The sequence below is a fragment of the Pinus tabuliformis genome, chromosome J (assembly GCF_031772625.1).
Source record: "Pinus tabuliformis cultivar Carrire ecotype Pingquan chromosome J, CPIR1, whole genome shotgun sequence".
NCBI lineage: Eukaryota > Viridiplantae > Streptophyta > Pinopsida > Pinales > Pinaceae > Pinus > Pinus tabuliformis.
In genome coordinates this window covers 754024763-754038586 of record NC_142295.1, presented here as the reverse complement: position 1 = coordinate 754038586, position 13824 = coordinate 754024763, and the positions used below count along the sequence as shown (strand labels likewise).

General features: G+C 39.2%; 1 long non-coding RNA gene across 1 annotated transcript; it reads right to left on the bottom strand.

Moving 5' to 3' along the window:
• Positions 1-1917: 1917 nt before the first annotated feature.
• Positions 1918-2518, bottom strand: LOC149228924 (uncharacterized). The gene is made up of 2 exons (XR_016247257.1): positions 2383-2518; positions 1918-2288 (listed from the first exon to the last, which is right to left on the bottom strand). It is a non-coding gene; the product is annotated as an uncharacterized LOC149228924 (long non-coding RNA).
• Between the last annotated feature and the right edge of the window lie 11306 nt (positions 2519-13824).

Genomic DNA, 13824 nt, shown 5'->3' with positions numbered 1-13824 from the left:
CAAATTACATTAAAAAAATATGTCAAGGTGATTGTAAATATTGGTAATTATTTTTGGTTATTAGATGAACTTAGTAAATTATGAAAACGATAATGTTGAACTTGGAATAAATTTAGTTATTAGGGAATGGTTTTTTTTATGCTGAGTTTAGAATTTATAGATAATTTTTACTAGTGAGTTAACAGTTGAGGGCAATTGTGCCTCCCTTTTATCTCCCAAGAGTGGAAGGACTCAAGGAGAGAGAGAGAAGGGAGAGGAAACATAATTGGGAAGGACGTTGCCTAAGGAGTAATCCTGACCTAGACTAGAGCCAGTGGAAGCTCCATATCTCAGACTTGGTTTGTAGATAAAGAAGAAATTCTAGGTTGAGCTAAAAAGAATCTTGATGCTAGTGAATTGTGAACTGCTCCTTAAGATAATTGTCCTGGAATTAAGAAGCATGGGGGAGGAACTTGGTTTGTAGATAAAGAAGAAATTCTAGGTTGAGCTAAAAAGAATCTTGATGCTAGTGAATTGTGAACTGCTCCTTAAGATAATTGTCCTGGAATTAAGAAGCATGGGGGAGGAACTGGACATGATAGCCAATTCCTCATTAGACGAGTGGAGAGGTCTTGTAAATTTGAGAACTTTGCTAACAGATAAGTGTATGAATGAACTTAGGTATTTCCTTTCATAGAATAATGTTAAGACAATATAATTGAGTAGTGATGTACATGATTAGCTCAATACCAAGAATATATATGAATGTGATGTATGAGTGGAACCAGAAGGGGGTCCATATCTATTTATTAATGATACAACTGTTAAACATAGAACAACTTGAAGAAATTTGGTAGTAAATGATTGTATGAGTTATGACTCAACTCTATAAAGAGAGTTAATCAACATTTTTATTAGAAAAATAATTTATTTAGACTCTGTACATTGAAAAGAACTCACTGTTAATTCAAGATTTCCTTTTGGTATTCATGCACTAGGAAACCCTATGTCAGATTAATAAGTTATACTCAAAGGTGAAAATAAGAAGAATTGTTTTAAAGAATTTAACTGTTTTAAAGAACTACAAAGTCCTGGAAAGGAAAAGAACTGAATAAACACATTAATTCAAGACAGAGATGTAATGTACAATGCTCTGTCATATTTAATTAATCCATATAAAGAATTCAATAACAAACCATTAGAATGACACCAAATTTTCCACGACAACAAAGAATAATTTAACTTGAACAAGAAAATACTGGAATTGGGATTTCCATATTTAACCTTCAAGCCAGTCACAGATAGACAACCGAGAGGTGGTTCTGGTTCTGGGTTTACAGGAAGGGGTAAGCCGTAACGTATATGCCCCAGAATTGGTTGGAAATCTAACCAGATAAACTATTAATCCATTTACAAACCCGGTGAAAAGGGACTTGAATAACCAACTAGAAAGGCAGCCTATCGCCTACCATAATAATAGCTATGCAAACCCAAAGATGAGAAGAAATAAACATGTATAATCAATTGCCATAATACAAACTAGAAAGAATCTGCATTACAAACCACATAAGTGTCGATAAGCACTCAAAGTAAAATCCCCTTTTGGGTATGGTAAAAACCTTGTAAGGGTTACATATTATCAAACCCCGGTGGATAATCACAACTGAGCTATATGTTACTATTTAAAGCACACACTCATAGAACCCAAGCCTTGTCGGCTACACAAAAAAAAAAATATGATAACAGAATTTACTGTAACCAAAATGAAGCTGGAGACCAGGCACCCCAGAAGGGTACTCTAATAAATAAGCATAATTAAATACATTTTCTTAGGGTAAACCCTTAACCAAGTTTAAGAAGTAATATGCTACATAACCCTCGATAGGGAAGAAACCAAATGCACTTGGGAATACAAATCCAAGCCCAAGAAGATCATGGTCGACCGAGAACCAATAACATTCATGCTTAGCTAGCAAATCAATCCTGCAAACATTCAGCTGAAAAAAATTACACAACCACAGTATAATACCAAAGCACTTTAATCACGGATTGACTTCACTAAACGAAAGAAGGTAGAAGGTAGGGTTTCAACGTTTGATCTTTTTTTCCATGGGGTCTTGAATAGACGGTGATCAGGTGCTTTGTTAAGGAACTCCTTGATGTGAAGCCACTGATTCAATTCCTTGCCCATATTGGAGTGATATATTGGATATGATGAAGATGTAGCTGTCCCAAGCTTACAAAAAAAAAAAAACGTCTAACCTCTTTAATCAACAAAGCACTAAGAAGATGGAACTCGAATGGTGTCCCTGCAGAAAACACACTCAAACAATTAGCCACGATAGACAGAATAATATCTTTTAAAAAAAATGCAAGGGAATTGTCAGCAATTAATAACTCTACAATGAAATTAAGACCACCACAACCCAATAATTATGTGATGATAAGGTAGAACACAATAGTGGTGAACGGAGGATAGAATTGTTCATCGATAGCATGGAGTAACCCTAATCGCCTAGAGAAGTTACAGAGCCACAATACCATTGGAAAAACCCTCGAATGACTGGCCGAAGTAGGATAAAAACCAATTGGTTACCCATAATCACTGTAAAACTCTAGCCACCGTCCAATGAACATGGGTAGAAATCAATGATTGAATAACCTCCAGGTGGCAGGATATAAGTATGAAGAACCTATGGCATCCAGCAGGTGTTATGTCGGTTGGCATCCACTACAAGTTAAATAAATTGGAAGCCTATAGTTTTTAAACATCAAATGGTAACCATGCACATGGTAGGTGGAAGAACTTAGAGCCCTGAGATATAACATAATCATGTATATTCAGATTATTAAATTGGCAACCATAAAAAAATATCAAAGACCTTAGCATTTGTAAATATGACCATTGATACTAATTAATCCATGTGTTAAGATCTTACAACCATATTTCTCCATAAGTTTTTACAACAAGTAAGGATAAGGTAAATGTCAAGAAGAGGAGGGTAAGGGTATTTTTTTTAATGGTTATGTGTGAATAGATGTGACAAGTGGTATTAAAGCAGCTCAGGTTGCTACACTAAGACTTGAATGGTTGATGTGAAATAAAAAAACCGATGTATGGTGCACAGAAAAAATAATTCGATCCAATATGAGACGGGGAGAAGGGTTTACATAATCAGGAGGATCATCTGAAGCATTAGAAGCAACATCTATACCAAAAGGTAACCCAAAAATGTGTGTTCAACTGGGCAGAGAAGGTCTGAACACAAATTCCATGTTGTTAGAGGCTGTGCAGTAGCTTCGAGCAAAGATAATGAATTTGATGGTAGATTATGAAAGGTGGTGATTGGAATAAGAAAAGATCATGAAAAGTCTCTCCGATAAGCAAAACCAACGAAACCCAAATCCTAGTTGAGATGAGGGTAATAGAGAAGAGTTTCACAAATAGGAAGAAGATCACCTAGAGTTCGAGGGAGGTCGAGCAGGTAATGAAGAGGGATTTGATAATGTTTCTGGTGGGAAAGGGCCTAAAAGAAAGAAAATAGAGTTACAAGGGGAGTTCAAGAAAATCAAACCCTTAAATTATGATGGAGAAATGAAGGAGGCAACAGAAGCATGGCTGATCAATATGAACAAATATTTTAAAATATATGAATATGATGATAATTTGAAGGCTAGGATGGCAGTGTACCAGCTGCAAGGAAAGGCCACCTTATGGTGGGAGGAGATTAAAACAGTTCGAGGTATTGATGAGCAAGAAGTTACTTGGGAAAAATTTCAGAAACATTTTAAGGATAAGTATTTGACTGAGTAGTTTTATGATGAAAAGGAAAAATAATTCCATGATCTGAAGTTGGGACAATAGTCCATCGATGAATTTATAACTAAATTTACCTCTCTATTAATATATGTTCCTTAAATCTGTGAGGAAAAAGATAAAGTGCAGTGGTTTCCCAACAACCTACCTGCCTTCATGAAAGAGAAATTAGAATTCGATAACCCAAATACAATGGATGAAGCCATTCAAAAGGATCGAATATGTTACCATCAAATGAAGAAAAAAGAAGACAACACCAAGACTTGGAAAAACAAAAAGGGGCAGAAGAATTTCTTGAAAAACATGAGCTAAAAGGCGAGTAAGCGCAAAAGTAGAAAGTTGTATAATTGATATAGCTAGGAAACAAGTTAAGGAAAATCTAAATATGTTACCTCTAGGCTCCTATAATGTATTGATAGGCATGGAATGGTTGGAACAACACTAGACCTTACTAAATTGTAAAGATAAAACAATTAACTTTCTTACTGATGAGGGTATCCGTAAAGAAATCCAAGGTGTTAAAATGGAAGTAAATCTATGCCCTATTTCAGCTCACCAGTTAGGCAAGTGTATGCATAAGGGATGTCAAATTTATGCAGTTCAGGTGGGTTATGCTAAATCTAAGGATAATATATCTGCCCTGGAAAAGATACCAGTTATCCAAGAATTCAAATACGTCTTTCCGAAAGAAATATTAGGATTTCCTCCCAAGAGGAATATTGATTTTAGTATAGAATTAGTTCCTCGAGCCACTCCAGTCTCTAAAGCCCCTTATAGGATGAGTGTTCCTAAACTGACATAATTAAAAATGCAGATTCAAGATCTATTGGACAAGGGTTATATTTGTCCCAGTGTGTCCCCTTGGGGAGCTCTAGTTTTATTTGTAAGAAAAAGGATGACACTCTTCGCCTGTGTATAGACTATAGGCAACTAAAAAAGTTAATGATTAAAAATAAGTACCCGTTGCCTAAAATAGATGATATTTTTGATCAAGTAAAGGGTGTTGTTGTATTTTCAAAAATTGATCTACGATCAGGCTATCACAAAATATGAATTAAGCATGAAGATATATATAAAACAACGTTCACGACACACTATGGACATTATGAGTTTGTTGTTTTTCCATTTGGACTCACCAATGCCCCAACAACATTCATGAATATGATGAATGGAATTTTTCACTCCTTCTTGGATAAGTTTGTTCTTATTTTTATTGATGATATCTTGGTATATTCTAAGTGCATAGAGGAGCATAAAGAACACCTTAGGCTATTATTGCAAACTTTGAGATAAAACCATATTTATGCTAAATTTAGCAAATGTGACTTTTATAAGGATCAAATTTAGTATTTAGGACATATTATATTCTCCGAAGGTGTAGCAGTGGACACAAAAAAAATCAAAGCCATCATGGAGTGGCCTGTCCCAACAAATGTAGTAGATATACGCGCCTTTATGGGACTGGCCAATTATTATCGTCGATTTATAAAGGGGTTCTCTAAAGTTGCTTACCCAATCACCTATTTGCAAAATAAAGGAAAGAATTTTAAATGGTCAAGAGAGTGTCAACAAAGTTTTCAGAATCTGAAACAATTACTTACTACCACCCTTGTACTGAAAGTTGCAGATCTAGAAAAAGAATTTATAGTTTGTACAAATACTTGCCAAGAAGGTGTAGGGGGGGTTTTGATGCAATAAGGTAAGGTGATTTCTTATAGATCTTGTTACTAAGTTAAAGGAGCATGAGTAGAGATATTATGCCTATGATTTGGAGCTAACAGTTGTATTCCATGCTTTGAAGGTGTGGTGACACTATTTGTCAGGGAAGAGATTTCTGTTGATGACAAATCATAGTTATTTGACTAGTTTCTTTAAGCAACCCAGCTTGAATGCACGCCAGGCCAGATGGACTGCAATCTTGAGTGAGTTCAACTTTGAATTCAAACATCTTAAAGGAAAGGAAAACTGGGTGGCCGATGCGCTAAGCAGAAGAATGCATCATGTATATGAGATTTCATACAGTCAAGTGGAGTTTAATTTCTCTGAAAAAATTAAAGAAGTTGCCTTTAATATGGTATCAACAACAAAGATTTGTTAATTTTCTGAGGAAGAAAGTATGTCCCTAACCAGCTCTCAATAAAACAACTCATATTGGATGAATTCCATAGAAGTCCCTATACTACTCATCTAGGTTATCAAAAGTTATTTTCTACAATTAAGAAGGGTTATTATTGGCTTGGTATGAGGAAGGATATCACAAAATTCTTAACTAAATGATTAGAGTGTCAACTAGTCAAGGAAGAACATCCACACCCTATTGGTTTCTTGCATCCCTTATTGTTACACAGTAATTTGTCACCGACTCTGCATTCCCTGATCCCGGGTACTGTCGGTCCATGTTGCTGACATCTATTCTGTGTCATGTTGCCAATGATGTGTCAAAACCTTCCTTGTAATCTCAGGAAGAATGTCTCAGTTCATTATCCTTGAAGCAAACCCCTTTTTGCCTAAGTTTTTAGGTCATTGTGGGTAAGAAGTTATCCCTCCCACGAAGATGGTCAAGTTAACACTAGCCCTAGTGAAGTCTTTGCTCCGTCCCTATGTTGCACCCGTGACGAGCCAGATTTGGCAAGTTTTTTAACAACTTGTCAAAACTTCGAGATGAAATTGCTTCATGGGCGGTCCTAGCGTTGGTTGTTGGGTCAGTTGAGCTCGCCTCTCTCCTCTGGGATAGTTGTTCCACCTTTTGTGCAACTTCCCTAAGAGATAAGCTCTTCCTCCCATCTCTTATGGAACCTCTCCCTCCTATAAATGTCTCCTCCATGAATGAGATGAGCTAGTTGGATGTAACTGGAAGATAGTTAGATGTAATTTGATAGCTTCAGGTTTCTAAGAGAGGAGAGTGTGGAAGTAGCCTCATAAGTATTTTGGCTTGAGAGATGTTTAAGTAGAGTTGGTTTGAGAGCTTTCTAGCATCAACCTTTTGAACTAAAGAGAGAGTCATTTGTTCCCTTGGGAGATGGTTCACAAGTAAATGCTTATGGAGACATGCCGACGGGACCCTTCAATGAGACTTACGATGTCAAGGCTTGGTTGTAAGTTTTACTTTGATTTATATTAAAAAAAATCAATAGCTTGTTTCCTATATCACATGTTGAAATTTTATGTTGATAGCTTGAGGTTCCTTGACTCTTCAAGTAGATTGTTTGGTTGTTTCCTATTACGTTTGTGGTGTTTCTCTACATGTTGTTTTCAAGTACAAGCGATTAGAAGAACAAGAACTGGAGCGACATGACGAGGAATTCATCAAACATCGATCTAAAGGTAGGCCTTCATAACACCATATTTCTAAGGAAATTTGCTTTGGTATTGTCTTTGCGATGAATAGACCCACTCTAAGGCTAGAGGGGTTGCCTCTATCCACAGAGGGAACTTGCTCGTGTCACAAGTTGTCCACCATACTGGGGATCTTGTCTTTTGTCTTTTGTGTTGATTGGTTTTGTTTGTTTGATTGTCTCCCTTATGTTTGGGTAGCATGCTCTATTCTGGAAGTTGTTCGACTACCCCTGTAGTCTTCCCACTCTCCTGAGTTATAGACCTAGCCTTGCCTCGGCCCAGCTTTTGTATTTTTCCTTTGATCTAAGGTCATCGTTGTTAATCTTCTGACAGTCGAACAGTATTCACATCCTCGTTGTTTTTTGGGTTGTGCTTTTTACTGACCGGCGCGATTAAATCGTATAACAGTCGCGACGAGCCCAAAATCGGCTCAATGCAGCTAACGGATGTACTTTCGCAATGACATCACAAAGTGCTTAGTTAGAGGGATACAACGATTTGTTGTTGGCGCATGTTGCTAGTTTTATACTTGCGACGATTCCTATTAGTTTTAATTTTTGAAGCTTGTTGGTTGATTGGCCAGTGTGTTTTATCCTCTAAGCTTGTTTCTTACCTCTTTATTGTATCAGAAGTATTGGTTGTTAGGATTTTCAATTCCGGGTGTCAAGCCTTTTAAAATCCTTCCTCTTGAACCGTGTGACCTAAATACCTTCGGGTTTCTTAAATGATTGGTTTTCTTGGGTCGCTCATTCGTTAGGATTTCAAAACTATACTTGGTATAATCTCTGACTTTGCTTGAGGCTTCTTCCTATTCATTGTTTGTCATCATCCTGATGGGTATGTGATGTTCGGTTACCGAACTTTCATCTCTTGTTTGTGCGGTTTCCCTCCTTCACTTGGCATAGATTACATTGTTTCCTGGTCAGTGAGACAACTTTCCAGTTTTGCAAAAGAAATATCTCCTTGTTTTTAGTCTTTGATTCATTTTTTAATGTAGTTGCTTATCATTTATTTAAAAAAATAAAAAATTGCATTCATCTTGTATTAAGATTTGAAAGATGATTTTTGCATTAGTAGATTCTTGAGATTAAGACATTGAAAAGCAAAAAGTGTGTTTCTCATTTTTTCTTGTTTAGATTGCTTGCAAGTTTGAGTAAATGGTAGAGGTGTTCCTTTTTCTTTGATTGGTTTGCTTGTTTTCCATTCAGCTGTTATGCATTGAACCTCTCACTCTTCCTTAGCTAGTTGTTCATCCAACGAGAATGGTCTTTTTGCTCATTTAGTTGCATTCTAGGAGTGTTAAAGATACATTCGATAGGGCCTTAAAACCGAGACTTAATTCAAGATTAACTATTAAATTTATTGAATGAACTTAAAAACGCATTGGAACCTAACACTCACATATCTAGAGGTCTAGGCTAGAGACATGTTTTGACATCGTTAAACCTAGTTGTTATTGTTTTCACTAAGGTTGGGCGATTCCTCCTTTTGTGATTCAATAAATACTAGTACGGATTTGTGCTCCCTGTACCGTCGCGTATACGTTGGGAGACCCCACTAGGTTATCATCCTATTATCCATACGAGTCTACCGCCTTACAAATCGTAACGCACCGAACACAACATTCAGGAAGATTAACTACCGTATGGGAAGTCCTTGGTCATTCCTCTTTCATTTTATTACCAAGGTGTATATGCAGTTTTACGATTTGTCTGGTAAGCCTTTTACCTAGAATTCTAGAGCAGTCACTTTTGTTCCTTTTCAACTCTTTAAAAGTAAAAGGATCATCTGAGCACTTGTCCTTTCAGGCTCATTAAACTTCGAAGGAGACTAGAGTCATATTTTGTCCTTTTTCTCGACTCTTAAAACATGAAAAGGCAAAGTTTCGTTCCAATGTCATAAAATTTATTTGTTCGCGATAACATCTTACTTGTTAATCTTGGCCCCATCGTGATAATATCTTGGAAGATTTTTTGCAACCCTATTGATTATATCTTTTCTCCCAGACTTTTGAGTTTAGGCCATCCTGGCGGAATCACCGAATCCATTGTCCTTACCAAGTGACAGAGAGCCCCTTTCTCCCGTCCCTTCTGAGGTATCATCTGTTACTGGTACTCTTCCTATTGTTCCAAGTGTCCAGCCTCTTGCCTCTCAAGCTCTGGGTGAGGAACCTTTTGATATAAATTGGACTCCTCCCAACATTTGGGAATTCTTACATGAGGACCTCCCATCTACTCCTCCTGGTGCTTCGATTCTGATGGCCACTTCTGACATGGATGAGTCAAGTCCCATTAGCAGTCAAGAGAGCCTTGTGTCAACCGGGGAATGTCAGTTTCCTCCGGAAGGTTTTCCTTTCCACACCACTCCAAATGTGTCGTTGCCACTTCGCTATCGCACTCTGGATGACATAGTTGGTTCTAAATCTCTACATCAGAGCTCTGTGTGGTCTCGTACTATGATTCCGACTTCAGGACCTTTCATGTTTGCTCAGTCAGCCTAGACTTCCATACCTTAGACATAGGTTACATCAGTTACGTCCGTTCCATCAATACCCACCATGTGTGTGGCATCTACAGCCCCTTCTGTTAGTGCGATTACTGCATCTTCAGTGGTTACTACTGTTAGTGGGATATCTTCTAGACTCACTGACAGCAGTCCTTTGACTCTGGTTTCTGGAGTTGGTCAACCTACGGGTAATGTACCAATCTCTTCGAATTCCATTCCGGCGGGATTGTCATATGAGCAATGTTTGTTCGCTCTTCAAAATTCGACTCATAATCCTTTAGGTTCTCAACCGCTGTCTATCCCACATGACCCTCCGCACTACATTGATCACCATGGAGCTCATATTTATTACACTAGGTCTCTTCCTTCGGGGGTCCTAGTTGAGAATTACATTCCGTTTTCGGTTGCCTAGAATCACACTACTTACCATAGCCCGCAAGGACAACCTTCAGGTTTGCAAGGGAAACCTTTTCAAGGACAACCTTCAGGCTTGCAAGGACAACCCTTTCAGGGAAAACCTTTGGCCCCCATAGATTCCTCCTATGTTTATTCAGGGAAACCTTCTCGTCAGCCAGGTCAACCTCAATTCTAGCAAGGCCAACCTGTTGCCCAGCAAGGCCAACCGTCTGGTTAGCTAGGTCAACCTATTGCCCAGCAAGGGAAACCTTTTGGTCAGGTAGGTCAACCTCAGTTCCAACATGGCCCATCTTCTGGTCAATTGGGTCATCCTTAGTTCCCCCAAGGACATCAGTCGGGTCAAATCAATCCAACTCTTAGTCAACCTGGCCCTCCAATTCAAGCAGGTTCTCAACCTCAACCCGGTCTCCAGACTCAAGCTAGACCCCAAACTCAACCTGGTCCCCAGACTCAGGTTGGCTTCCAAGCCCAACCCGTTTATTAGATGCCATCTGGGCCCCAGGCACAGTTTGGGCCTCAACCACAATACAGTCTCCAAGTACCTCAGTAGCCCCAAGGGCAACCTCAGGGTACTCCATATCAAAACTATCAACAACCTCAGGTTAATCCTTATCAGAATTTTCAGCAGCCATACGCTACTCCTGTTGGTCAAGCTGGTAACCAATGGTTTGCTGGCGGTCAAAATCCGGGTCAGCAACCAGGTTATGGTGTTAATCTGCCTCACTATAACCCTTATGGAAAAAATTTGTGGGGACAACAAGGCTCTAGTTGGAACCCTAATGTTGGCCCTTATCAAAGACCCATGATTTCTTTCAACCCTCAATTACCTTTTCTTGCGACTTTGGAACTGCTCGATGTGTCGAAGTTAACAAATGACCCTATACTTCATAATCCATATTGGCCACTAGTTCCAACTAAGATTCCCGGTGATTGTCCTAAATTTGACGGAAAATCTGGGGAGGATCCCCAAGCGCATGTTATGACTTATCACCTTTGGTGTTCATCTAATTCTTGGCTTGACGATTCTATCCGTCTCTATCTTTTTCAAAGGACTCTTACTGGTTCTGCCGCGAAATGGTATATTGAGTTTTCTCGTGGAACTTTCCAAGACTTCAACTCTCTCGCGATGGCATTTCTTACCCATTTCCAGTTACCGATTCGCTATGAAACGGGAATGCATCTCCTCACTTATCTGAAACAGGACACGGCTACCCACATCTCTTATCATATTCATGAATGGAGAAGACAATGCTGGTTGATTAAGTTCTAGATCCCTGATTAGCTACTAACTGACTAGTTTACTACCTCTTTTGTCGATTCGATAGCTCGAGATATTGCTATGGGGGCATGTGTTACTGAAGAGCAAGCCATCGCACATGCTCTGTACCTTGATTTGGTATATTCTCAATATGGCATGCTTTATGATGTCTTACCTGATGCTCTATGACCTGGAACTTCTAAGGCCCCATCAACGTCGTCAGTTGATGGTGTTATTGGTTCCGTTGCTCAATCTTCTCGAAAGTCTTCCATGACTCTTGCGAAGCAAAAATTTATTGCTCCTATTGAAAATGCTTCTAAGTCTTCGTCTAATTCTGGGAAAACCTCAGAGGTTAATGTCATTCAGTCTACCATGGTAGAGAAAACTCTGAAAGGTAAAAAGAAAGGAAAGGGTAGAAATAAAGCTGATGTACCAAAGCAAGAACCTCCTAAACCTCTTGCCGATGATGGTTCTAAATGCAAACCTAAGTATCCTTGTCTTATCTGTGATGAGGATCACTACACTAAAGATTGTCCTAGACAGTCTGAGGTTAGTCGTTTGCTTAAAGGGACTTCGGGGACTCCTGTTGTACTTAAAGAGCCTTTTCCCTCCCAGCAAACTCAGATGGTGGTAGACTAACTCAAATCCTCTTCCTCAATTGGTTCCCACGTTTTTATGGCTGGGACTATCCCTATTCATGTGAGTACTTAATCGAAAGATTATGCTCCATCCACTAGGAAGGAACCTGAAGCACCTTCTAACGTTCCTTCGTCCAGTTCTGGCCCTCTTCATATTGAACAGCCCAGCACCGAGTCTGTCATTAGACCGCCTACTAAAGGAGTTCTTTGGAAATTTTCCTATAACCCCAATGCTCATTCTGCATAGCACTATAGTATTATCGAAGATCTAGCCCAAGCTCCTTCGGCTATGTCTGCGTTGGAGGTTCTCTAGAGTTGTCCTCCCCAATGAAAGTCTCTACTATCTGCCATTGGTGGTATTGATCCGGCTGATTTTGAGTTAATTACGTTTGATATTGAAAACCATGTGTCACGTTTGCCTCATCAAATCACTTTTCTCATCCAAGTCATTATTAACTCGAAGAATATTCATCGTACTATTATTGATGAAGGAGCTTCCACTTGCATCATGTCTGTTGCTTGTTGGAAGGCTATCGGTTCCCCATATTTGAGTCAATATCCTAATACCTTGGAAGCATTTGATGGAAGATATTCTCATCCATTTGGTATTCTCCCACGCTTGCTTATCACCTTAGAAGGGAAGATGGTCAACATCGAAGTCGAAGTTGTTGATGCTCATCTGACTTATAACCTTTTGTCAGGTCGGAGTTGGACCTATGCAATGCGTGCCGTGTCTTCATCTTTATTCCACGTGCTTCGTTTCCCTCATCAAGGGAAGATTGTTACAGTCGATCAGTTGTCCTTCTTCGCTTCCTCTTCCTTGGATGGTAATGTTCCATTTGTGGAGCATACCAGTATTCCCTATGAGAGTGTGGGTGCTGGCCTCTTTAAAGATCCTACCCTTATGGGTGTTTTTCCACTCCCACCTCCTAATGTCGCCTCTATCAATATGATCTCTATCAATCCTGATCCCTGGGTGATTCCCCCCTTCGATCAAGTGGATTCATGGGGTGATGTTATGCCATTGAGCCCTGTAGAGCTCAACTATGTTGAAATCGTTTCAGCTTCAGTTTCATCTTCTGACTCTACTCCTTCGAGTAGATCTCTCGACACATATGTGCAATCCCCCTGGCTTGGAGATATTGCTTCTCCGGATTTGTTACAAGAGACGTTTCCTTTTGATGATGCGATTCTTGAGACTATGTCTTTTGAGGATCCTCCTTGGGTCGATAATCATCATCGTTCCTCGTTTCTCCTAGGTCATGGGGCCATGACTGCCTGTCTGGATACGTTTGCTTCCCATGTTCCTTCTCAGTCGTTTCAGGTACCAATCCTCGCTCATGAGGTCTTTTTTGAAGTGAATATGGGTAATATTACACAAACCATGCCCATCGAAATCTCTATTAAACTAGGGATCATTGAAAATATTCACATTGGAGTGACTTGTTCTCTTGAGGAGATCCAGCTCTACACCGATCTTTTCTAAGAGTTTCGCGATGTGTTTGCTTGGTCGTAGGAAGAAATGCCCAGTATTGATCTGAGTATTGTGGTACATGAGATACCCACATATCCTAGTGCAAAACCAGTTCGTCAACGTGTACGTCCTGTGCCATTAAGGGAGAGGTTGAAAAACTTCTTAAGGCTGGGTTTATTTACCCTATTCCGCTGACAGACTGGGTATCTAATATTGTCCCTGTGACCAAAAATCAAGGCACTATTCAGGTTTGTGTTGATTATCGTGACATCAATCGCGCATGTTTGAAAGATAACTATCCTACTCCCTTTATTGACCAACTTAGCGACGATTGTGTTGGGAGTGAAATCTTCTCTTTTATGGATAACTTTTCTGGCTACAACCAGATCAATATTTCGCT